Source organism: Sciurus carolinensis, unplaced genomic scaffold, assembly GCF_902686445.1.
Source record: "Sciurus carolinensis unplaced genomic scaffold, mSciCar1.2, whole genome shotgun sequence".
Lineage (NCBI taxonomy): Eukaryota > Metazoa > Chordata > Mammalia > Rodentia > Sciuridae > Sciurus > Sciurus carolinensis.
Genome location: NW_025920117.1, coordinates 873,356 through 896,057, shown reverse-complemented (window position 1 = coordinate 896,057; position 22,702 = coordinate 873,356). Strand labels below are relative to the sequence as shown.

General features: G+C 55.8%; 1 pseudogene; it reads right to left on the bottom strand.

Annotated features, from left to right (window-relative positions):
- LOC124973594 (probable RNA-binding protein 19) overlaps positions 1-22,702 on the bottom strand; it is a 141,339-nt pseudogene that overhangs the window by 47,244 nt on the left and 71,393 nt on the right.

Genomic DNA, 22,702 nt, shown 5'->3' with positions numbered 1-22,702 from the left:
ATCACAGAGGTCATTCTCTGACTCCAAGCTCACAGAGGCCATTCTCATAGAGGCCTTGATCATGGAGAACTAGCTCACAGAGGCGGTGTTCACAGAGTCCTGGTCAAACAGAGCTTGTTCACAGAGGGCTTACTCAGACAGGCCAAGGTTAGAAAGGCCGAGTTCACAGAGGGTGAGATCACAGAGGACTTTGTCACAGGGGCCATACTCACAGAGGCCAAGCTCACAGAGGATGAGATCGCAGAGGCCTTGCTGATAGAGGCCTTGCTCATAGAGACCTTGGTCACAGAGGCTGAGCTCACAGAGGCTGAGTTTAGTGAAGATTATTTCACAGACACCTTGTTCACAGAGGCTGTGCTCACACAGGCCATACTCACAGAAGCCTTGCTCACAGAGTCCATACTCACAGTGTCGGAGCTCACAGAGGTTGTGCTCAGACTCCAACCTCACAGAGCCCATGCTCACAGAGGCCATACATATAGGGGCCGTGCTCACAGAGGCCTTGCTCACAGAGACCTTGTGCACAGAGTTCCTGCTCACAGAGGCCATGTTCAAAGATGCCACGTTCCCAGAGGCCTAGCTAACATAGGACTAGATCACAGAGGCCTTGCTCACTTAGGCCTTTCTCACATAGGCCATGCTCACAGATGCTGTGCTCAGAGGGGCTGTGCTCCCAGAGGCCATGTTCACAGAGGCTGAGATCAGGAAGATGAGCTCGCAGAGGCCTTGCTCACAGAGGCCTTGTCTCAGGCCGATCTGAGAAAGGACCAGCTCTCAGATTCCATGCTCATGGACACCATGCTCACAGAGGCTGAGCTCACAGAGTACATGCTCACAGAGGCTGAGCTCAGAGAGTCTGTGCTCACAGAGGCCATGCTCACAGAGTCCGAGATCACAGAGCACTAGATCACAGAGGTCTTGCTCACAGAGGTCTTTCTTCACAGCAGCCATGCTCACAGAGGCTGTGCTCACAGAGGCCAAGCTCATAGAGGCCTTGTCTCAGACTGAGCTCAGAAAAGACGAACTCACAGATTCCATGCTCACAGTGACCATGCTCAGAGAGGACTTGTTCACAGACCCTGTGCTCACAGAAGCCTTGCTCACAGAGGCCGTGTTCATAGAGGCCATGCTCACGGACAACCTGCTCACAGAGAGCTTGCTCACAGAGGGCTTACTCACAGAAGTCTTACAGAGGCTATGCTCACAGAGGGCGAGTTCAAAGAGGATGAGATTGCAGAGATCTTGCTGATAGAGGACTTGCTCAGAGAGGCTTGCTCATAGAGGCATTGTCTCAGTAAGAGCACAAAAATGAGGAGCTCACAGATTCCATGCTCACAGAGTCCTTGCTCACAAAGGACTTGTTCATAGATGCTGTGCTCACAGAGGCCGTGCTCACAGAGGTCATGCTCACAGAGGTTGTACTCATGGAGATCTTGCTCACAATATCTGTGCTCACAGAGGCCGAGCCCACAGAGGGCTTTGTCACAGAAGACATGGTCTTAGAGGCCAAGGATACAGAGATGAGATCCCAGAGACCTTGCTGATAGAGGCCTTGCTCACGAGGCCATGCTCACATAGGTCGTGCTCTCAGAGGCCTAGCTCACAGAGGACTACCTCACAGAGGCCTTGCTAACATAGGTCTTGCTAACATAGGCCTTGCTCACAGGGGCCATGCTCACAGAGTCCTTGCTCACAGAGTCCATATTCACAGACTCAGCGCTCACTGAGGCAGTACTCAGGGTCCAAGCTCACAAGGTCTGTGCTCACAGAGGCCTTGCTCACAGAGACCTTGCTCAAAGAGGCCTTGCTCACAGATGATGTGCTCACAAAGCCTTGCTTACAGAGTCCATGTTCACAGAGGCTGAACTCAGAGTAGCCGAGTTCACAGAGGACATGCTCACAGAGGATGAGATCACGGAGGCCCTGCTCAGATAGAGGCCTTGCTCAGAGAGCCCTTGCTCACAGAGACCTTGATCACAGATTCCACTCTCACAGAGGGCTTTGTCACAGAATACATACTCACAGAGGTTGAGTTCACAGAGGATGAGATCACAGAGGCCCTGCTGATAGAGTCCTTGCTCACAGAGGCCTTGTACAGAGGCCTTGCTCACAGAGTCCATACTCACAGACTCAGAGCTCACAGAGGCTGTGCTCAGAAATGATGTGCTCAAAAAGCCTTGTTCACAGAAGCCAAGCTCAGAGAGGCCAAGTTCACAGAGGTCAAAGTCAGAGAGGATGAGCTCACAGAGGCTTTGCTCAAGGAGACCTTGCCTCACGTCAAGCTCAGAAAGGATGAGGTCACAGATTCCATGCTCACACAGACCTTGCTCAGAGATGACTTGCTCACAGATGATGTGCTCACAGAAGCCTTGCTCACAGATGTCATGCTCACAGAGGCCTTGTCTCTGGCCAAGCCCAAGAAGCATGAGTTCACAGATTCCATGCTCACAGACACCTTGATCCCAGAGCCCATGCTCACAGTTACTGTTCTTATAGAGGCCATCCTCACAGAGGCTGTGCTCACACAGACCTTGCTCACAAAGGCCTAGCTCACACAGGACTAGCTCAGAAAGGGCTTGCTTTTATAGGCGGTGCTCACAAAGGCCTTGCTCACAGAGTCCATGCTCACAGAGTCCTTGCTCACAGAGGCCTTGCTCATAGTGGACTAGCTCACAGAGGCCTAGCTCACAGTGTACTAGCTCAGAGAGTCCGAGCTCACAGAGGCGTTCCTCACAGAGGCCTTCCTCACAGAGACCTTGATCTCAGAGTCCATGCTTACACTTGCTGTGCTCATAGAGGCCATCCTCACCAAGGCCGTGCTCACAGAGGCCTTGCTCAGAGGACGTGCTCACAGAGGCATTGTTCACAGAGTCTGTTCTCACAGAGGCCATACTCACAGAGGTCTTCCTCACAGAGGCTGAACTCACTGAGGCTGAATTCACAGAGACCTTGCTCACAGAGGCCATTCTCATAGAGGCCAAATTCATAGAGACCGTGTTGACAGAGGCCGTTCTCATAGAGGCCAAGCTCACAGAGGCCATTCTCAAAGAGGCTGAGCTCACAGGGGCAGTACTTACAGAGGCTGAGCTGGCAGAGGCCGAGCTCACAGAGACCATTGCAGAGGGGTCAGTAGTGCAGGCATGGAAGGGCGTTCCCCAAGGTAGCGGGGTGAAAGCCAGGCAGCAACCAGTGTTCACAGAGACCCAGCCTCCAAATGCTCTCTGAGCCCTGCGGCAGTTTGACCTTTACAGAATTCATGGGCACAGGCTCAGCCACTGTTTAATAGCATCTGAAGATTCAGGGGCCCTTCTGGTGTGGCTTGCAGAGAGCGCTTTTTATCTAGTCTACAGCTCTCAAAATCCCCAGTCTAGTGCCCTGCACCTAAAGCAGTGGTCCCTGGGGGTGTAACTGGTGTCTGGGTGAAATACCCCAAAAGTCCCTCCAACCTCCCAGCCAGGTGGCTCTGCATAAGCAATCCTCAATGGTCACGGACATGCACATTCACCCTGCTGGGGCTGAGCAGTGTGCTGTCTGCATGATAGAGTTGAACTGCACCTTGACCTGAGTGCAAGAGGAAGATGACCACAGAGTCTGAGGAGTCACATCTGAGCTGATGGCACACAGCGCTGGTGACACACTGGGAGTTCTGGTGTCTAACCAGAGACAAGGAAGTGCTCTGCCCTGTTCCCTGCCCTGGCAGGGTCTGGCATGTGGGCCTCTGTGATGGAGCTGTGGTCACTGCCAGTGAGATCGGCTCCCTGGGGGTGGTACAGTCTCCTGGCCATGCACTCCCTGTGTCCTGTTTATCACAAGACATAGGGCTCAGCAGGAAGGCTGTCTCCTCCATCTGCACCAGATGTTCAATCTACATTCAAATACTCTCCAGCGCCTCCCACCAGGTTTGCTGCCTATCTCTGGCACAAGCTACTGTTTTCTGACCACTGAGGGTTTCCTGCCCATCTCATCTCCACACAGGGACTGGAAACTGTCCTGGAGCACAAATAAGACCATTCCCCATGTGCTGCCAGCCCTCCAACTGTCTTGTCCAGCCTTCAGGCTGACATCCAGTCCTTTAAGTGACCTGCAAATCTCATCCTAAATACCTCCACCTCCCCTGATACCTGCCACACACTGCTCTGCCAGCTGCCTTCGGGGGCTTATTTCCCCAACTCCCTCAAGTTCCTGACACAGGCCCTTTGTAAATGCTGTCTTCTGCTCCTGGACGGCTTTCCCTCCAGGTCTCTGTGCAGGTGACTTCGCGTGGGAAGGTTTCAGCTCAGCCATCTGCTCCTCAGGGGCTCCCCTTAGCCCACTCAGCCCAAGGCAGCCCCACTTCTGAAGTCATGTGAGTATTCGGCATGATCTTGTTTTGTCTTAATTCATGGTTCCACTGCCCATCTCCCCACCAGAAAGAGGAAGGGTCTCCCCAGGCATACCACAGTGTTGTCACAAACTAGCCCCATGACATAAGCACGTGGGTGGAATAAGTGAATGAAAGTGGCTGTGGAGGGCTGAGAGGGGTCTTCCTTGCTTGGAAAACTGGTAAAATGACGGGCCCAGCACGACAGGAGATCAGGGGTTGCCCCCAGTTTCAGAGGTGAAGGGCCCACAGCCTGGACCCTGGCTCACGGCCTGCTTACCTGAAGCTGCTTGAGGGCTTTCTGGGCCTGCTCTGGCTTCTAGTACTCCATGAATCCAAACCCCATGGAAAGCAGTGCTCCTGGAACAGGGGGCCCACTGTGAGAGGGAGCATGGAATCAGCCAGGACTCAGCTTTGGATCCTTTCCAGTTCCCTTTCCAGCCCCCACATGGCCTCAGCTCCAGGCTTGCTGTTTACAACTACTTGCCCCAGCAAATTCACCACTTAGGTTCACTATTAATTACCAGATGATTGATGTGATAATAAATTCCTAATACGATCCCGGCTTCATGAGGGAGGAGAACTGACTCGGGGCTGACCACTGTTCTCCAGCAGGAGCCTCTACCTGGATGGCCCTGCCTCCATGTGGTGTCACGAGCACCCAGGGCCGCCTCCTGGGGGCATTTGTGACCCTCAGATCTGGCTCCTGGATTTCGGATCTAAAGATCTGACAGGGAGGTGAAGGTGCCCTGGCTCTGCCTGGTTCTGCACTCCAAGGCAACAGGAGGTCAGAGGACAAGAGCAACAGCAGCCTCTCCAGGGACGCTGCTTCCTGACAGTGTGTGTATATCAGGTGTAGGGGGTAATGCTGGGGTGTCCCATGGGGCACCCCAAAGCACAAGGTCTCTAACTGCACCTCTGCCTCCCCAGAAGAGCCCTGCGTGCTAGGGAACTTTGTGAACAGCCCAACGTGGCTTGGAACTGCAGGGGGCAGGCAGTCCTGTCCCATGGTGACTGTCAGTTTGATCTCTGAGCAGAGAGCTTTTGTTTGGGGCAGAAGGCTGTGGGCAGTGGGCTGGTGGCGTCTGCACCTGAGTGTCAAACATACTCGTGAAAAAGAGGAGCTCACCCAGCCTCCAACACGGCAGGACCATACTGCCTGGGAGGCCAGAATCTGCCAAGAGCAGCACCTGGCTCCCGGCATCTGCGCCCGGGGATCAGCCCACAGGAAATGCTGACCTGGGACTGTGGGAGAGGGGCACATGCTGGTGCCAAGGACCCAGCTCTACTGGCTCCCCGTGTGCCAGTTCTGCATGAGCTCTGCCCACCATCTCTCCTTGTGCCTCTCAAGGGTTAGCAGTATGACCTGCTGCTGCACAGCCACCTGCGTCCAGCTGTCCTTCACACCAGCCCCAGGTTGAGTATGGCCTCGTCCTGCTGCACCTAGCTGACCAGATACGATCTAGCTCTCCCCAATGCCTGGCTGGATGGCAGGCTCCCTAAAAGACAGTGGACACCCCAAGAGCTGCTTCCAACACCGAAGATGAGGTGGCAAGGTGCTGCTGAGTGCTCGCAGGGGCGAGGGTAGGCTCCCAGAGGGGCAGCGTCCCTGTGGCCTGGTTTATCTGCTGCCATGGCAGCCTGAGCAGAGGCAAGGGTCCTCTAACTTCACACACAGAAGCATCTGCTTAAAACCCTTGGTGGTTCCCTACCAGGCTGCAGTCCAAACCCCTACAGGGCATAAATGCCACTTCCTAAGCTGGAAACTGCCTCCCTTTCCACCTCCTACCTTGGTCTCTGCCACCAGGCTGCTCAGCCTCCCTGCCTCTAGACCCACTCTGACTTGAAGAACCTGCCCCAGCCCTCCTGGTCCTGTGCTGAAGTCACCATCTCACATGTCCCCCAGCTACTGCAGGTACCTGGGGACAGGGATCACATCTCTGGTGTTCACTGCCTAGTGGCCCAAGCCAGTTAGGGAGTGAATGAGCAGTGGTCACTATTGACTCATGCTGCACCCTACCATGTCCACGAATCAAAGGGCTGCTTCTCTGGGTATGTGGCTGTGATAAAGGACAAAGGATGTGTCCTTGCTCATGTTCTGCAGGGAACCAGGGCATGAATGAGGGGAGGCCGGGATCGTCAGAACAAGACACAGGGCTGAAGGGAGAGGCCAGGTGGTCTCTGCCTGCCCACTACCTAATAGCCAGGGAGGTGCAGATTAATGATGTGGTGGAATGATCTAGAAGTTCTATGTATGGGTCATTTCCCTTGTAACTAAAGTGGGAAAGCCCACAATCAGTCCTTCTTGCTGTGTCTGGAAGGAGTGGGGAGGAGGGAGCCCCCAGGTGCTGATGGTAACCTGCCCGCCCACTAGGTGCACAGATCCAGGACCACGTGACAGCCTGCAAGGCTCTGGACATCCCAGGACGCATGGGCCTCTTTGACTGCACAGCAGGAGTCTCCAGGAGAGAGGAGGGGCTATTTCAGCCAAGCCTGGCCGCCATCCCCGCCCACAGGTACGATTTCTTCTGGAACCACTTCTTTCCAGCCAAGATTTCCAGGGGTTACCTGCTTTGCTCTTCTTGGAGATGGACCAGCTCCTCACAGCGCCCACTTTGGAAAACACCTGGAGAAGAGAGGATCATGCAGCCCCCGACTTCTAGGAGCATCCACCACCTGCGTGGGAGCCTCTCCAGTCACCATGGGTCCACCCATGGGCACAGGAAACAGGAGGCATGTAGAGCTGACCCCAGGAGGTGCTCACTGTGCCTGGGCCTGTGGCAGGCCCCACACCATGCACCCACCTAGTGACCCAGAGATGCCCTCAGATGGGCAGCCAAGGGCCAGGGAGCTGGCAGTTGGGGTCACAAAGGTGGACATGCTGGACCTGGATCTGGGCTGCTGAGCCAGGCTTTGAGCCACTGTGCAGCCTGCTGAGCTGCCTCCCACGTCTGCCCATGGATATCCTGGGTCATTCAGAGGTGGTGAGCGATGGCCTGTTCCAAGTAACCTGACCAGTCCCCTGGACATCTCAAAACAGCAGTTGGGCTGCTTTTTTCCTCCACTTACAGAGGAAGAACTAGGCTTTGGAACAGCTGAGAGTTCTGCCACACACCCCAGAAGCCGGTGTCACTTCAGGGGCATGGAGTCTACTGACCCCAGGCCCAACCACCTCACTGCCCTCTGTGCTTAAAGCCAAAATAATTCTAAAAACTGTAAGTCACACTCTACATTTCCCCTCCCTTCTCCTGTCTCCCTTTAGAACCCAGCTAAGGCACACTCCACGTGGCTCTGGCTCTGGCTCTGTCTTCAGACAGACAGGTGCTCAGTACTGTCCACCAAGTGAGCGACAGGCAGCAGGAGGAGCAGAGACCCTCACACACACCGGTGGCAGACTTGTGCTTCAGGCGCGGGACCCTCTACCTGGAGGATCTCACTTGTCCTAGTCAAATCTTCAAAACAACCCAATGGGAAAGTTCCCCTCATGCCACTATGACAACTGGAGAAACTGAGGCACACAAAGGTTGCAGGACTTGCCCATTAACAAGGAGTGAGGCCAGGATCCAGGCCCGGGAGGACTGACCCCTGATCATGGCTCCACACTCAGGTGCTGGGACAGGGGTCCTGTGATCTGGGGGTGCTTCCCCACAGTGCTCTAATGGGCTGTGTGAGCTCAGGACAGTGAGGCAACCTCTCTGAAGCTCCATCTCCCAGATAAACTAGATGGTCCTGGCTGAACCTTCCAGCTCCAGGGCCTTCAATTCTGAGGACAACCTTGAACTGCCATTTGTGCAACTCCAGGAAATGCTGATCCAATAGTGATGTCCCACACTGTGCCAGGAGTGACAAGAACAACACAGGACCAGAGCTGGCCTGACAGGCTCAGAACCACCTTCCTTTGAGACACTGCTAGTGTGCGCCTCTAAAACCAAGTCACGTGGTATCAGTGCTTCACCAGGTGCTCCGGGGCCCCTGGCCATGCTGCCTGCTTGGATCTGGGCCTCTCCACTGCTGTGGCTGTCCTCCTACCTAGGGACAGTCATGGCACGGAGGCAGGGTCAGTAGACACTGCCTCTTCTCTTGAATTCTTTATAGAATTTTAGAGTTCAGGGGACATTTTGAAAGGAAGGAGAATCAGAGATTTCCATCTTCTGCCATCTCCCTTCCAGGACAAGTTCACAGCTGTGAACTGTGTCACTCATCCATTAAGCAGGAAATCTGGTGAGCATCTGTTCTGTGCCACGCTTGATTCACCAAAAGCAGCAAATCTGCTGGGGAGTCCTGGTTGGGGAGACAGGGAGCTTGCAGACCCCATCCGCAGAGTGGGAGTGACCCCTCACCCATCCTGGCCCTGCAGTCCATGGGCTGCCATGCTCACTGGGCATCTGCCAAACCCCTGCCTGGAGCTCCCTACCCTGCCCCTCCTGCTCTCCTCCCACAGATGCAGACTCACCCCATCCAGATGTGCCAGGTAGGGACACCCTCACTGACGAGTCTCCTGCTGGCTCCATCAGTGGTGGCATTGACTTCTGGGCCGCTCACCACAGAAGCAGTAGGGGAACTGTTTTCAAGTGCACTTGGAACACGGAACCCCCCAACAGCAGGGATGGTGTGCAGCAGGTCGGACTACCCACCACCTGAGCCGTGCCGGACACAGAGCAGACGCACTGCCTGCATCACAGCCTGGAGCGTCCCCCATTCCTGGTGGATACTCACTTTCCTCAGCATCTCCTCTGTGGTGTTGAAGTTGAGATTTTTAAAAAACAGAGTGCATCCTGGGAGGCTCTCTTCTTCCTCTTCCTCCTCCTCCTCCTCTTCTTCTGCCCTTGGCTTGGAGGCCTCTACTCCTTCGTCTGCTGGCTTCCTACCTTCTGGGGTCTCACTGTCAGCCACTAACCCCATCAAAAACAAACAACCCCATTAAGTAACATCTACCCACCAAAGCCAGGAATGCTATATCAAGGGGCTCTGCCTCCATGGCACAGTCAGGAGTGACCGCAGGTGTCAGCAGCGAGAGAGCCAGGGAGAGAGACAAAGTTCCACCGTCTGCCCGTTGTATTTTATTTTTTGGACTGGGGACTGATCCCAGGGACACTTACCTACTAAGCCACATCCCCAGTTCCTATTTTGTATTTTATTTAGAGACCAGTCTCGCTGAGTTTCTTAGCATCTCCCTTTTGCTGAGGCTGGCTTTGAACTCAAGATCCTCCTGCCTCAGTCTCCCAAGCTGCTGGGATTCCAGACATGTGCCACCACACCCAGATCCTGCTCTGTTTTAAAGAGAATATGACAGATCTAAACCTACAAGCCCCAGATAGGACTAGGCCACACTCATTTTAACTTCAAAATACATTATGGAAACTATGTTCTTGAACCATGAACCTAAGCAAAATGTTATTTTTCCTTAAAAAAACAGTACTTAGGGCTGGGGAGATAGCTCAGTGGGTAAAGTGCTTGCCTTGCAAGCACAAAGCCGTGGGTTCGATTCCCAGCACCACAAAAAAAAAAGAAAAAGAAAAGAAAAAAAGAAAAAACAGCACTTAGTGAACTTGCAAACTGAAATGCATCTTAGAGTTTTGCAAAAATTACAGAATGGAAAAACAGAGGATTATAAAACCCCTTGAATATTGATTTCAAATACCCCTTGAACATGCATGTGTGTCAAAGTGGTTTTGTCTATACACAAGGAAGTTATAGTGTTTCATAATAGTGGAAACTGGGAAAACTCACCACAGAGTCACAGACAGACCAGGAAGACCACCGGAGGCTGGGATGGTAGGTCGCCACTGAAACGATGTGCTGAGGAATGCTGAAGGGCGCTGACAGACACAGGGAGCTGAAGGTGAAGACGAGGAAGGTGGTGCGTGGTTCTGTCAGTCTGCTCGGGCGGGGAAAGCGCACTTGCACACGCAGCCATGGGAACAGAGGGCAGGGGCCTTGGCCACTTCTGCAGCAGCAGACCCAGGCGGCTGCACCAGTACCTGACACCACTGCCCCTGCACCTCTCCCCCTGAAGGAACAGGTTCCAGGGAGAGGGAGGGCGAACATAGCCTTGCCAGTTAGTGGTGGTGCCCATAGGTGCAATGGGCAGAAGGGGCAGGGCCATGGGCAATCAGGCAGGGCCAAGTGCAGGTGTCTGCCCCAGCGAGGGTGGTGGATGCCTCAGCCTCAGGACCATTGGAGAAACCCTACTTTAGGGAAATATGCTCATTTTGGCTTAACCTCCCCAGTTTCACCAAGTCCCAAGAGCTGGGCCTGGGGACAATCCCCTTCCCCAGAAAAGGCTCAACAGCTATCCCATAGCCCCAGGGGGACAGCCCCAGGGAGGGGATTCCTCACCCCAAGCCACCTTGTTGCTGAGCAGGTGGCAGCCCTGCCCCAGACTCCAGCCCTGCCCCACAGGTTAGCAGAAGCTCCCAAGGTCCCGTGGCCTAAGAGGAGCCCATGGACTTCTCCCCAGCATGCTTTCCTCCAACAGATCCACCTGTGCGGGGCCTAAGGGGGCTTCCGGGTGCTCAGACCTGCCCTGCACTGTCACGCCAAGTTCTAGGACACTGTTCCCTGCCTCTTGCTTGTGGCCTGAGGCTTTCCAGTCCTGATTAGCTGTCAACTGCTTAGCCACTGAACAAACCTTTCAAGCCTCACAGAAACAGTTAGTGACCGAGCTGGATCCCTCCCAGGGCCCAAAGGACACCTCCAGTCCTCCAGCTTCCTGGGTTCCAGGCCATAAGGAGAAAATCTACATGCAGGCTCCCCCCCACCCAAGAAACAACCAAACAAACCCAGCAAGGGACTGTAGGTTGTGGGCATTGATACACAGAAACCCACTTTCAAACGAGAGAGGAGGAAACAGCCTACTAAGGACACAGCAACTCAGACTCCAGGTCCTGGAGGAGAACTTCAATCAAAGTGAAAGTCAAGACCATCAGCAGAAGACCCTCTGGGTCTCCTGGTCATCCTGCATCTCAGAGGTTGAAGGTCAGGAAACAATGGGCAGTAGATCTCCTGCCACATGCCAGGACCTCAGCTGGTTGCCTTGGCTACCTGGCCTCATCCACAACCACAGAGACCACATCACAAACACAAACAGGTGGAAACGGGAGGCCTCGGGAACATTCTGGCATCCCAACACTAGATGCCAAGCAGTTTCAGGAAGGCAAGACAGGTTCCCAGAAGACTGACAGAAACTTATAGAGGGGAGAGTGTTGGGGATGATGGTGTCGCAGAAGGTTCATGGCCAGTGCAAGGGGTAGCCTCTCCTCAGCAATAGCCAGCTTCTGTCCCCTAGGGAGGCCAACTCGGTATGGCCAGAATTTCAGAGTTTTGAAAAGAAGCAGAAAACTCAACTTTACATGGGAAAACCCAGTTTTTCAATCTTGGTAACCTAACTCAATGGCACGAGGCTTTTGTGCCAGGAACTGGTTAACCGACCAGCAAGCAGATACCTCCCTCTTGCTCAGAGACCTCTGGCAAAGACGGATCACCTTCCCTGCACTGTTCCAGGGGCCTGCTGGGGTTCCAGGAGTGGGAGCCCAGGGCACTTGGCAAAGTGGAGTCAACTCCACCCGACCCCGGCTCAGGAGCCTGGTCAGGTGGTCGCAGGCCACTGCCTGGGGTGTGGGGTTTGGGTTTAGTGAGAGCTGAGCTGAGCTGAGCAGGCTGGGTCAGTGCACACCTCAGGGAACTGTGCTCAGGAACGGTCCCTCCCCAAGCAGGTTCAGCTGCTCTCAGCCCCACCCAGGAAGGGGCACTGGGAAAAAGCAGCTGGCTAGAGATGAAAGCCGTGTTCCTGTGTGCTGGGCCTTTCCCCAACATCGCAGGCCACCTAGTTCCAGAGATGTCCACGCCTTAACCCTTCATGCCCATGATGACATCCCTGCCCCTGGAGTGCCCGGATCCTGAAATGCTACGAGAAGAGGGCATGGCAGTCTTTAGCGATCTGCTGACCACAGGGGGCCTGGAGACAGAGGTCAGGAGGGGCAGAGCCATGGGACACGCATGTGGGAACACCAGGCTGTGGGCCTGTACACCAGGCTCTGCTATGTACCCACCCATGCAGCCTGGGCCAGTGACGGAGCCGCCCTGCCTCCGCATCCCTCCTGCAGCCTAGAGTAAAACCACACACACACACACACACACACACACACACACACACTCTCACACTCCTGCACTGTGCTAAACTGTTAGGAAAAACAAGCGTCCACTACTCACCCACAGGCCTGGTTACTATCACCTGCCGTTGGACAACAGAGTGGCTGCCCTTCCAGTGGCCTCTGTCTCTGCTCCCCACTTTGCCAGCTCCTTTGACCTCATCCCTGACCCTGCTGGCCTCTTTGCAGATGCTCAAGACTGCCAGAGCCATGCTGACCACAGGCCCTTTGCACTTGCTACCTCCTGCCCAACCGGCTCCCCTTCTCTCTTCCCAGGCCTGGTTTCTGCTTGCCCAGTGTCAGTGGAAAACATCCTGCCCTCAGACAGGTCTTCCTGGTCACACTAGTAAAAAAGGCCACCATGTCTCTGGTGTCCTCTTTCCAGAGCCCCTAGCCTGTTCTGAAACCACCTTCCTTATTGCTTGTATCTGGGTCCCCAACTAAAGGGGAGTTCACTGAGGACAGGAACCAGCCTGACGCAGTCACCCCTGCAGCCCCAGCACTGGTCCAGAGAGGACACTCCAAAAACATCTGCAGATAGCCAAGAAGTTGAGTGCTCAAAGGGAGCAGTGGGGACGGGCAAGGACTCAGGTCTCAGGGCTCACAGCTGCGGGGACATCCCCACGCTGTCCACATGTGTGTCCTCTGGGGGGTCACTAAATCCGGGACTTCCTCTTTTCCATATGTGAGTGGGGACTGTGGTCCGAGTAGCCTGCAGGGTGACTAGGAGATGAACATCAAGGCTGTGTGACAGCCCCTGGGCCTATCCAACACTCCAGAAGCAACACTGCACCATGAACACTGCCCCTGGACCCTGTGTGTCCAGCTGGTCAGGTTGGCACCCAGGGGAGCCCATGATTCCCTCTGAGGGAAGGCAGCTGCAGGGGAGCTCAGCCCTCCTCCTGCAGGTTCCAGGCCAGTCATCTGTGTGCAGGGCACAGTGTCCCTCCTGGCCCTGAGTACAGGACCCAGCCTGACCCAGTCACCCCTGCACCTCCCAGCACCCCCAAGCCACCAAGCCAAACCCCACTGCAACCCGCATCCAGGTCCAAGCAGGTCCAGCCAGGGCCCAGGCCGAGGCCACCAGCCAAGGTCTTTTAAGAAGTACTTTGCTGCGGCCTCAATGGGGAGAAAAAGGATGAGAAAGAAAAATAAGTGACAGCAAAAGTCAAGCAGATGTTCGCCAACAGAATCACCAGGCACTGGCAGGAGTTTGCAGCGGAGGGGCTGACTGCAGGAGCAGGAGCAGGAGCAGGTGACACTGAGCTCCTGGGCAGGAGGTAAGGAGGGGCTTCTGCCACAGCCCCACAATCAAATCCAGGTACGAGGCACCACACAGCTTTATTATAATCAGGCCATGCCACTCCTCTAGGCTCCTGCACTGCGGCCACCAGCAGACTGTTATCAGTTGCAAGCAGCTTTCCAGGACTTCCACATCCGAGCCCTTTATCTGGAGGTGAGGGTTCTGGTTGTGGGGAGGTAAAACACGCTGGCCCCTCCCTGGAGACTGGCAGAGAGCAGAGCAGAGCACTGCAGAGAAGCACGGTCCCTCCTGCTCCCCCTGCCCAGCCCCAAACACAGGTCCTGGGGCCTCTGGGTCCCCCACCTCCTGTCATCCTGAGGAAGCATCTGGAACAATGTGCAGAGGGTGGGTGGGGTGCCGCAGGGAGAGGGCACAGCTCAGGGGACCAGGGACCAGGGGGCTGTGCAGGCAACACAGAGGCTCCCAGAGGCTGCGGGGAGCCACAGCGGGGCTGGACAGATCCTGGCTCTGAGGCCTCCTGTCAGTCAGTGAGCAGACACCAGCCCCTCCAAGCTGCAGGACTGTCGGGACCCTCAACACTAACCTGAGCCTGGGGACAGAAGAGCATTCTAACAGGGTCCAGACACTGGTGCCGAGAAGACACTGCTCACGCCCCAGAGCAGGCCTGCGCCCAAGGCCCTCTTTGGACATGGCCATGACCAGCCCATGAGCTCCTGGGAAGTCTGGGCCATGTTCATTGTGGCCACCCTGGACAGCAGCGGCAGAGTTACAGACGTGGTCAGCATGGCATCTCCCCCATCCTCAGGGGGGGTGCGTGGGTGCCACCCTCACTGTTCAGGGCCAGAACCAGCCTGAAGGGAGGCAGCTGGCCCAGCCCCAGAGTGGGCATGGGACAGGGACCCTGCCCACCATCACTGGCACGCATGTCCACTCCCCAGAAGCAGCACCTCAGTGTGAGAACATGGAGAGCTTGGCGCCAGCAGGCAGGGAGCAGGCCCAGCTCTGCCCTGCGGCAGCACCCTCTCCACACTCCCAGGGCCTGGCAGTCCACAGGGTGCATGGTCAGCAAGGCAGACGAGGTGCCCTGACCTGAGAGGGCACCATCTATTTCAAACGAAAATCAGCCCAGCCAGATGGAGGCGGACTCCCCAGGAGACACCATGCCTGATGTCCTGTCCCCTTGCCTGTGCCTAAAGCAGGGAGGAAGATGTCAGACCTGAGCTGTCTGCAAGCCTCCTGACGCCACCAATTTGTGTGCTTGAGAGGAGGGTTCAATTGGGTCTGAAATCATCATCCAGGTTCACGTGCAGCAGCGGAACTGAAAGCCACGGTGGCTGGCAGCTACAGGGTGATGGCTGCTTACAGAAACAGGAGGACCCCACGAGGGGAAAGGTCCAGGAGAGAAAGCAGGGTGGGAAGGACCCCACCACAAAGCCGACCTGGGCGCCACCAAGGAGGGACTGGAAAGGTTCACGCCTTTCACCACCCACCTAGCAGATGGGGTGCGCTCCATCCACAGAGTGAAGGGATGGGTGCAGCTTCCAGTCAGTGGGTTCACAAATGCCCTTGTAGACGGCCAGGTCCTGAAGACCCACAGGCACCTGGACGTCAGCCACAGGCATGGAGGAAGTGACATTTCTAGCCAGCTGCTCCTCTGATGAGACACTTGACCCTATGCCTCCCTGAAGACCGACCAGGCAAGGCCACAGATTCAAACCTTACAGGGGCGATCAGAGGCTCCGCCGCCCTGTTTTATTTTTTTTTTTGCCATAAAACACTTTTTTGTAAATATATGAGGACAATGGAGATGATAGACAAGCAGCTTATCTGTCTTTAAGAGGAAAATTCTCATTTAGTAAACTGAGCAATGGTAACCCTGTGGTGCGATAGGCCGAGGGTAGAATCTTAACACCTGGGTCAAACAACCCAGGTCGCAGAAGCTCCTGAAGGTGTCTGACTACAAGGTGTGGTTGTGGGTCCCTGGGGAGCTGCCCATCTCCTGGGGCAGCTGTGAGTACGAGGCGGGTCTCAGTTCTCGGGCATTCTGACAGGGGTGAGGTCCGGAACATGCCAGGTCCTGCAGTCTGCACAACAGTCCTGACAAGGAACCTTACCCTGCTCACAAACCCACTGTGCAGGACAGCCAGGGGCTGGACTGCCCAGGCCGGTGTGGCCCACCACTGGCTCTTCCCTCTCCTGCCTGTGCAGTTGCTGGACACCAGGGGGACTGTGCCACATGCAAACAGGGCTCTCCTCCCTGACTCTAGCTCTCCCCACCTATGGAGCAGGGACTCTTTCCCGCTGTTCTGAGTATGAAGAGATCTAGGTTTTCTTCCCTCACCTCAGCTGCTACCTTACACTGCACTCACAATGCTCTATTTTGGTACCAGGGATTGAACCAGGGGGTGCCTCACCACTGAGCCACACCCCCAGCCCTATTTTATATTTTAGAAACAGGATCTCACTGAGTTGCTTAGTGCCTCACTAAGTTTCTGAGGCTGGCTTTGAACACACATCCTCCTGCCTCAGCCTCCCGAACTGCTGGGATAGTGGTGTGCGCCACCGTGCCTGGCTCTGATACCTCTATTTTTCAGGGATGTTTTACACACCTATACAATTATAGACCGAAGTCCGTTGGTGTGCAAGATGAACAAAGTTTAAACAGCAATCTGATGAACACTTCCGTGCTTGCCCTGCTCTCCTCCCACATAGACCTGTTCTTACCCATTTCTGGCTCCACCTCGTTCTTTTCTGCAGACTTTCGCTGGTGCCTCTTGGTGCTCTTTCCTCTGTGGGGCTGTGCTGGAGAAGACGCCACCTGGAGCCCACTTGAGATACAGTGGGATGTGGTGGAACTGCAGAGGCAGAAGTGCCAACCTGTGGGACTCCATCTCGGACATGTTGGAGAGGGACTCCAGTCCCATGTGCAGCTGAAGAGCCGAGGGTCAGAAGAGATGGGTGCTCCCCAGGGCAGAGGAGCCAGAAAGAAAAATGCGACCCAGAGCCCCCAAGAGAAAAACACTCTGGCTCCTGGGCTGTGCCTCAGGCTGCAAAGGAGAGCCCACGCCTCTGCTGCCTTGCACTAGGGTTGGAGTCAAGGCACCCTGCATTTATTCTAGTCAGAGGATGAAAGGGGGAGTGTGACAAGGGGAAAAAATGCTAGCAAGGCGGTGGCTCCAGCAGGAAGTCAGTGTGGTTGCCCATGGAAGCGCTCTTGTTCCACACACACATTCAGAGGCAGTTTCTTAACTAAGGAGACACAGATGTTGCTAATGGCTGCCTCAGTAGAAGATGCTGGGAGCTGCAGGGCATGGTGGAAGGATACTTGTCAACTTGGGCCCTCTGGACTTGTTACAAATTTCACAATGCGAGGTTCACAAGTTAATTATATCAGAAAAAAAACATAAGCAGTCAGGTGCTGTGGGACACGAATGTAATCCCAGCAGCTCTGGAGGCTGAGGCAGGAGGATCGCAAGTTGAAAGCCAGCCTCAGCAACTCAGGGAGGCCCTAAGCAGCTCAATGAGACCCTGTCACTGACAAAATATGAAAAGGGCTGGGGATATGGCTCAGTGATTATATGTCCCTGGGTTCAATCCCCAGTAAAAAAAAAAAAAAAAAAGAAAAAAAAAAAAAAAGAAAAAATGAAAACTCGTGCTTGGGATCCAGACTGGGGAGCAGCGTTAGCTGTGCCACTTCTGAGCTGGGTGACTTTGGGTCACTGGGCCTCAGTTTCCCTATGTGCAGAAGAGGGACGCGGTCTTTCCAGGGCAGGTCCTTTGCCACCCTTCACCTGGTGATGGTTCCTTCCCAAAGCAGCAGGAGGAAGGAAGAAGGGTGTCTGTGGTGGCTGGCACCAGCACCTGTCTTGTGGGTCAGGAGCTCACTGACTGCCTGCACCACAGTGAGGCAGGGCCCTAGCTGGGGAAGACCACGGGGGGCAGCAGCTGTGGAGAAATGGCCTCCACACCTGCAATGTCTGCCCTGAGGATCACTGGGGGACCATGGTCTGCAAAGAATTGAGTCGCTGGACAAAGTACTCATGGTGGGTTAAATGGTGACTCCCCAAGAGACAGCTATGCCTCCACCCCAGAATCTAAGGAGACGTCCCATGCAACTGTCACCAAGATCCCAAGGTGGGATGTCCTGTGTTATCTGGGTGTGCTGTAAACCCAGGAGGAGATCTGGGACAAGAAGGCCCAAAGATGGGGCACAGGCAGGAGTGGGATGGTAGTGATTCAGGGAGAAGAGGGACACCAGGAGCCCAATGGTGGCAGAGACAAGGACAGGTCCTCCCCAGAGTTCTCGGAGGCGCCGGCCATACCCTGGACTTGGACACCTGCCTGCCAGGTCTGCCACAGGTGACTTTCTGTTGGTCTAAGCCAACATGCCGTGGCTATAGATATTCTTAAACAGCCCCACGTAGAGAAATGACTTTCAGCTTATCATGGGTACAGGACAGCAGAGAAGCAGACAGTGAAGGCTCAAGTTAAAGCAGGAAAGGAAGCCAGGGAAAGTGGGGGGGTGGGACAGGGGCAGGGGGGGGACGCTTTCTGCAGCTGTGCTGCAGGTGGGTGGAGCTCAGGCTGAGGGCTCTCGCACAAGCCAGCTCCCTCTCCCCTAGGGCAGCCCTACCTTGGAGTAGGCCAGGTGTCAGAAGGCCCTGTGCACCTCCAGGGGTTCCAGGAACTCCACTATGATGGCAGTGACACCACCCTTGGGCAGCAGCACTTGGCCCAGGCTCCCGAAGTGGCGAAGGTCTCCCGCAACTCAGCAGCCAGTGTGCCTGTGGGGAGGTTCTTGGCCAGAATCATGGTCTTGCTTCGCTCTGCTGTGGCCTGTGGAGCGCACAGGACTCATAAGAACAGCAGCAAGGGTCCAGTCTGACACCAGAACTGTATGGGGTCCTAGGGGCCAGGTGCCTGGGAAGGAGACCCAGGAGGTGCCACCCTCTCCAGCAGGCCACATGCTGGCTCCACAGTTGGGCAGCTCTGCTGAGGGGTCAGCCCCTGCCCCCACTGAGTCGTAGAGACCCTGACAGTGAATGACCAGCCTGCTGGACCTCCCAGATGACCCAGCTGATGTTCCACTGATCAGACTGGCATCTCAGTGTGGAACTGCAGAGTACCTGCTGCCGCAGGCGTGGAGAAGCCCCAGGAGCAGCCTGTCCCTGCGAGGGGCAGCGGAGCAGTGAGCCCTCAGGTTTTGGTTCCGTCACCACAGGGCCTGACAAGACACCCCCAGCCTCCCTGGAGCCCCGTCCCCAGCTCTGCAGCAGCCACCAGTTGGGGCCATCAGAGACCGCAGGGAGGGCAGTGGGGACCCCCCTGACTGAAGGAGTCAGGTTGAACACATTGTGGAGGAGGAAGTGCTTGCACCTCTTGGACCAGCTGGGTCTCCCCATGGGCCACAAACGGACAGCCACGCTGCCCTTGGTCTCCTGAGGGAGGGAGGAAAGGAGGCCCATGGCCATCAGGTGGACCCGATCTGCTCTCTCCAGCCAGCAGCTGAGCAGACCCAGTGGAAGTGGGTTCAGCGGTGCCCCTCACCCAGCACCACCCACCTGACCCCCTTGGTGCCCTCTCCAGCAAGGAGTCCCCACACCCGCTCGGGCTCTCTTCCCTGCTCCACAGTGGGGGCAGGTCAGTGGCTCCTCTTGCAGCCCCTGGGGGGCTTCTACAGGGCTGACCCTGACCCCAGCCCCTCGCACCAAGCAGTCCTTGTTCTGTCACCTCCCTGACCAGCCCAGGCTCTCCTCTCTCCACCTGTCTCCACTAGGAGGCTCCAGAAGTCACCAGAAGGCTCTAGAAGCAGGACCCTGTCCCAGCACTACGAAGACCTGGTGCTCAGGGCACTTGCAGCACCAGAGCCACTGCGACTGTCCCTTGACCTTCCCTCCAACTCAGGCCAAGCTGCACTGCCCAGCATGGCATCCATGAGCCACTGGGCACCTGAGAACCCACGTCCTGCTACACATGAAATTCAGTGGCCTAGGTGGGAACAAGGGAGGAGAAACACCCTGTGGCTAAGCTGGGTGCAGCGAAGCGATGTTCCCTCAGACGCATTAGCTGAAGAGGGCATCTGTTAGTATTAATTTTTCTGCTTCTTTTTAAAAATGTGACCACCAGGCCATTCAGTTACACATGGGCTTGCCATCCACCTCCACAGACATGCTGGCATCAAGTGTCTTGAAGGGCAGAGGACCATGGAGAAAGCAGCCAATGGGCAGAATCAAGGGATGTCCCTCACCACATGGCTGAAATGTGCTCCTGGTTTTGCCAGAAAGTAACCATCCACAGGGGTCCAGTCCTGGACAGATTCACCAAGAGGGTCTGCGGACATGAAGTTCGCAAGTCACGGGCCACTCATGTGGTCCCACACTTGGTTCTTGGTGGCAATGTACTTCTGTGTGATGACTTCGGCCACAGCATTGGGCCCCATGAACAGCGTATTCCAGTTGTGGGAGCTGTGGGCAGGGTAAAGCAGGACAGGCCACGCTGGGACCCATGGGCGCTCTCTCGCAGACACATAGCCTGTCATAAGCCTCCCTGCCTTCCTAGCCCTCCCGCCACCTCGCCTGACCGGGTGGGCTCAGCACCGCTCTCCCCATCCACAGTGGGGAAGCCAGCTCGGAGGTGAGGATGATCCTGAAGCTATACAGCAAACCTATACAGGTGGTTGGGAAAGGCGGAGAGGGCAACAGAGCCTGGGCGGGGCTGGCAAGGACCTGGGTTGCTGGCTTTGTCCTGGACGCCGACTTCTTCTTATAGGACGAGCCGGGGGTGGGCATCCTCACTGGCTTCCTCCTGATGGTGACGGCAGCACTGTGCAGCATCCTGCCCTGCGGGGACAGGGGAGGAAGTGGCGTAGCTGCCGCCTCACCCTCCAGCCCCGCCCTCCAGTGGGGCCTTCCTATCTATGGTGGTCCTTGTCCTAAACAAGTGGACCCAGGACCAGACCTGCAGAGACAGGGCAGCAGCCGGAGCAGACCACACGGTTACTCTCGGTCCAGCTGGCACTGGGGTCCCCGACAAGGCCATACCAAGGGAAAGGTGCCCTCTGTGGACATCCCAAGGCCCCTCACACTGCTGTCCCCAGGCCCTGCACAGGGAGACGTGAGCGGCAGTGGGTGGGCCAGGTCTGGCATAGAGCCCACAAGGTCCATACACTGTGAATGAAGGTGCACTGGAGGGGAGGGGCCTGGACAATCGCAAGGTGACCCTGAAGAGCAGAGCTCCCTGCATTCCAAAGGGTCCATCCCTACCTCTTACACCAGGTTTTGGTTGACCCCCGGCGGGGCCTATGAGCAACCTCACCTGGAACACCTGTCCCATCCACTGTCCGTTGTAGGCCTTCAACGCATGCTCAGGGAACAGAAGGTGACGAAGGCAAAGTCCTTGGGTTCCTTGGTCATGCTCTCGAATGGGGTAGTGGAGCTCTGACAGGGGACCTGAGGACAGGAGAGTGTAAGTCACCTGGGTTGGAGCTGGGCCCAAGATCAGGGGAAAGTGCCAGGCACTAAGGGTCAGACACACGAACACAGAACAGTCTGTTGTGCACCTGGCTACACCCACTCACGTCCGAGGGAAGGAGGGCGACTGCCAGACACAAGGTCCACCTCCAGGTAAAAGGTGCCATTTCCCAAGTCCCCTCCTTGCCCACCCTAAGAAGCAAGGAGGAAGGTGCTGGCTGGCACCTGGCTCCAATGCCTGCTGTGCACAGCCTGTCCTGGGCAGTGGCCTCACCCACACAGGCCTCCTCCTCTCACCTGTGCATGGCACAACAGTTGCCACACACACAGGTGGCCTCAAGGGTCCAAAGTTAGTGTGCAGGCACTACCCAAAGCCTGCTTGCAGTTAGTGCCACGTAAGCGTTTGTGACACTGTCCCTCTCAGAGGACACATGTCTGCAGTGGTTCACTCTGGAAACCAGAGTGAATACCACATTCCAATGGATACCTGGCAGTCTACGTGGTCAAGCCCCCCTCCCATCCACTCAGTGCGCCATGTGGCCAGGGCACCCAGCCCAAGGCGGACCTGGGGAGCACGACAGCGTGGACAGACCTTCAGGTCCAATAACCTGGCCTGGAAGCAGGTTCCACTTGGGACCTCTGAGCTTTTCCTTGGCCAAGCCACACTCACACAGCCTGCTGATCCTCCACACCCAGGCCAGCCTCCTGGGAGCCATAAGGGCACCAGTAGCATCTCCACAGCACAATTCACCTGCACTTGAGCCCACCTCCCCCCTCGACAAATCTAAGCCCCTGTGACAAGCTCAACTACAGGCCTGCAAGTTTCCCAGCCCAAGAAAGAAACATGCAACAAACCAAAGACAGCCCTGGCTATTGCCTCTTCTCGGAAGCTGGGTTTGCTTGGGAAGACTTGAGAAAGAAAGCATTCCCAGGCAGGAGCACAGTGGGAGGGGAGGGCTGGGCGGATGCTGAATTCCACACCAGAAGCCAAGAAATCTCAGGAAAATGCCTCCATCGCTCCTGCTCTGCGTTTGGACAGTGAGAGCTAAGGAACCAAGTTCTGCTGGGCATGCTGGCTATGCCTGCGATCCCAGCGACTTGGAAGGCTGAGGCAGAAGGATCAAGGCCAGCCTCATGGACTTAAAGACAGCTCAAATTAAAAGATAAAAAAAACTTGGGATGTGGGTGGCAGAGCAACCCTGGATTCAATTCCCAGCACCATTAAAAAAACAAAGGAATCCAAGTTCAAGTACAGAAAGCAAAAATGCCACTGGATCTGCAGTGGGAACAGCAAGTCCTGTTTTCAGATGAGGAGACCAGCTGGAGTCACTGCCCAAGGTCAAGAGCAAGTGGGAGGCAGATGGAGCAGACCAGCCAAGTGGGAGCTGGGCATAGCAGGGGTGCATGGTCAGGAGCGGATCCCTACCATAGGAGGGAAGAGACCTCCAGCTCCTCCTCG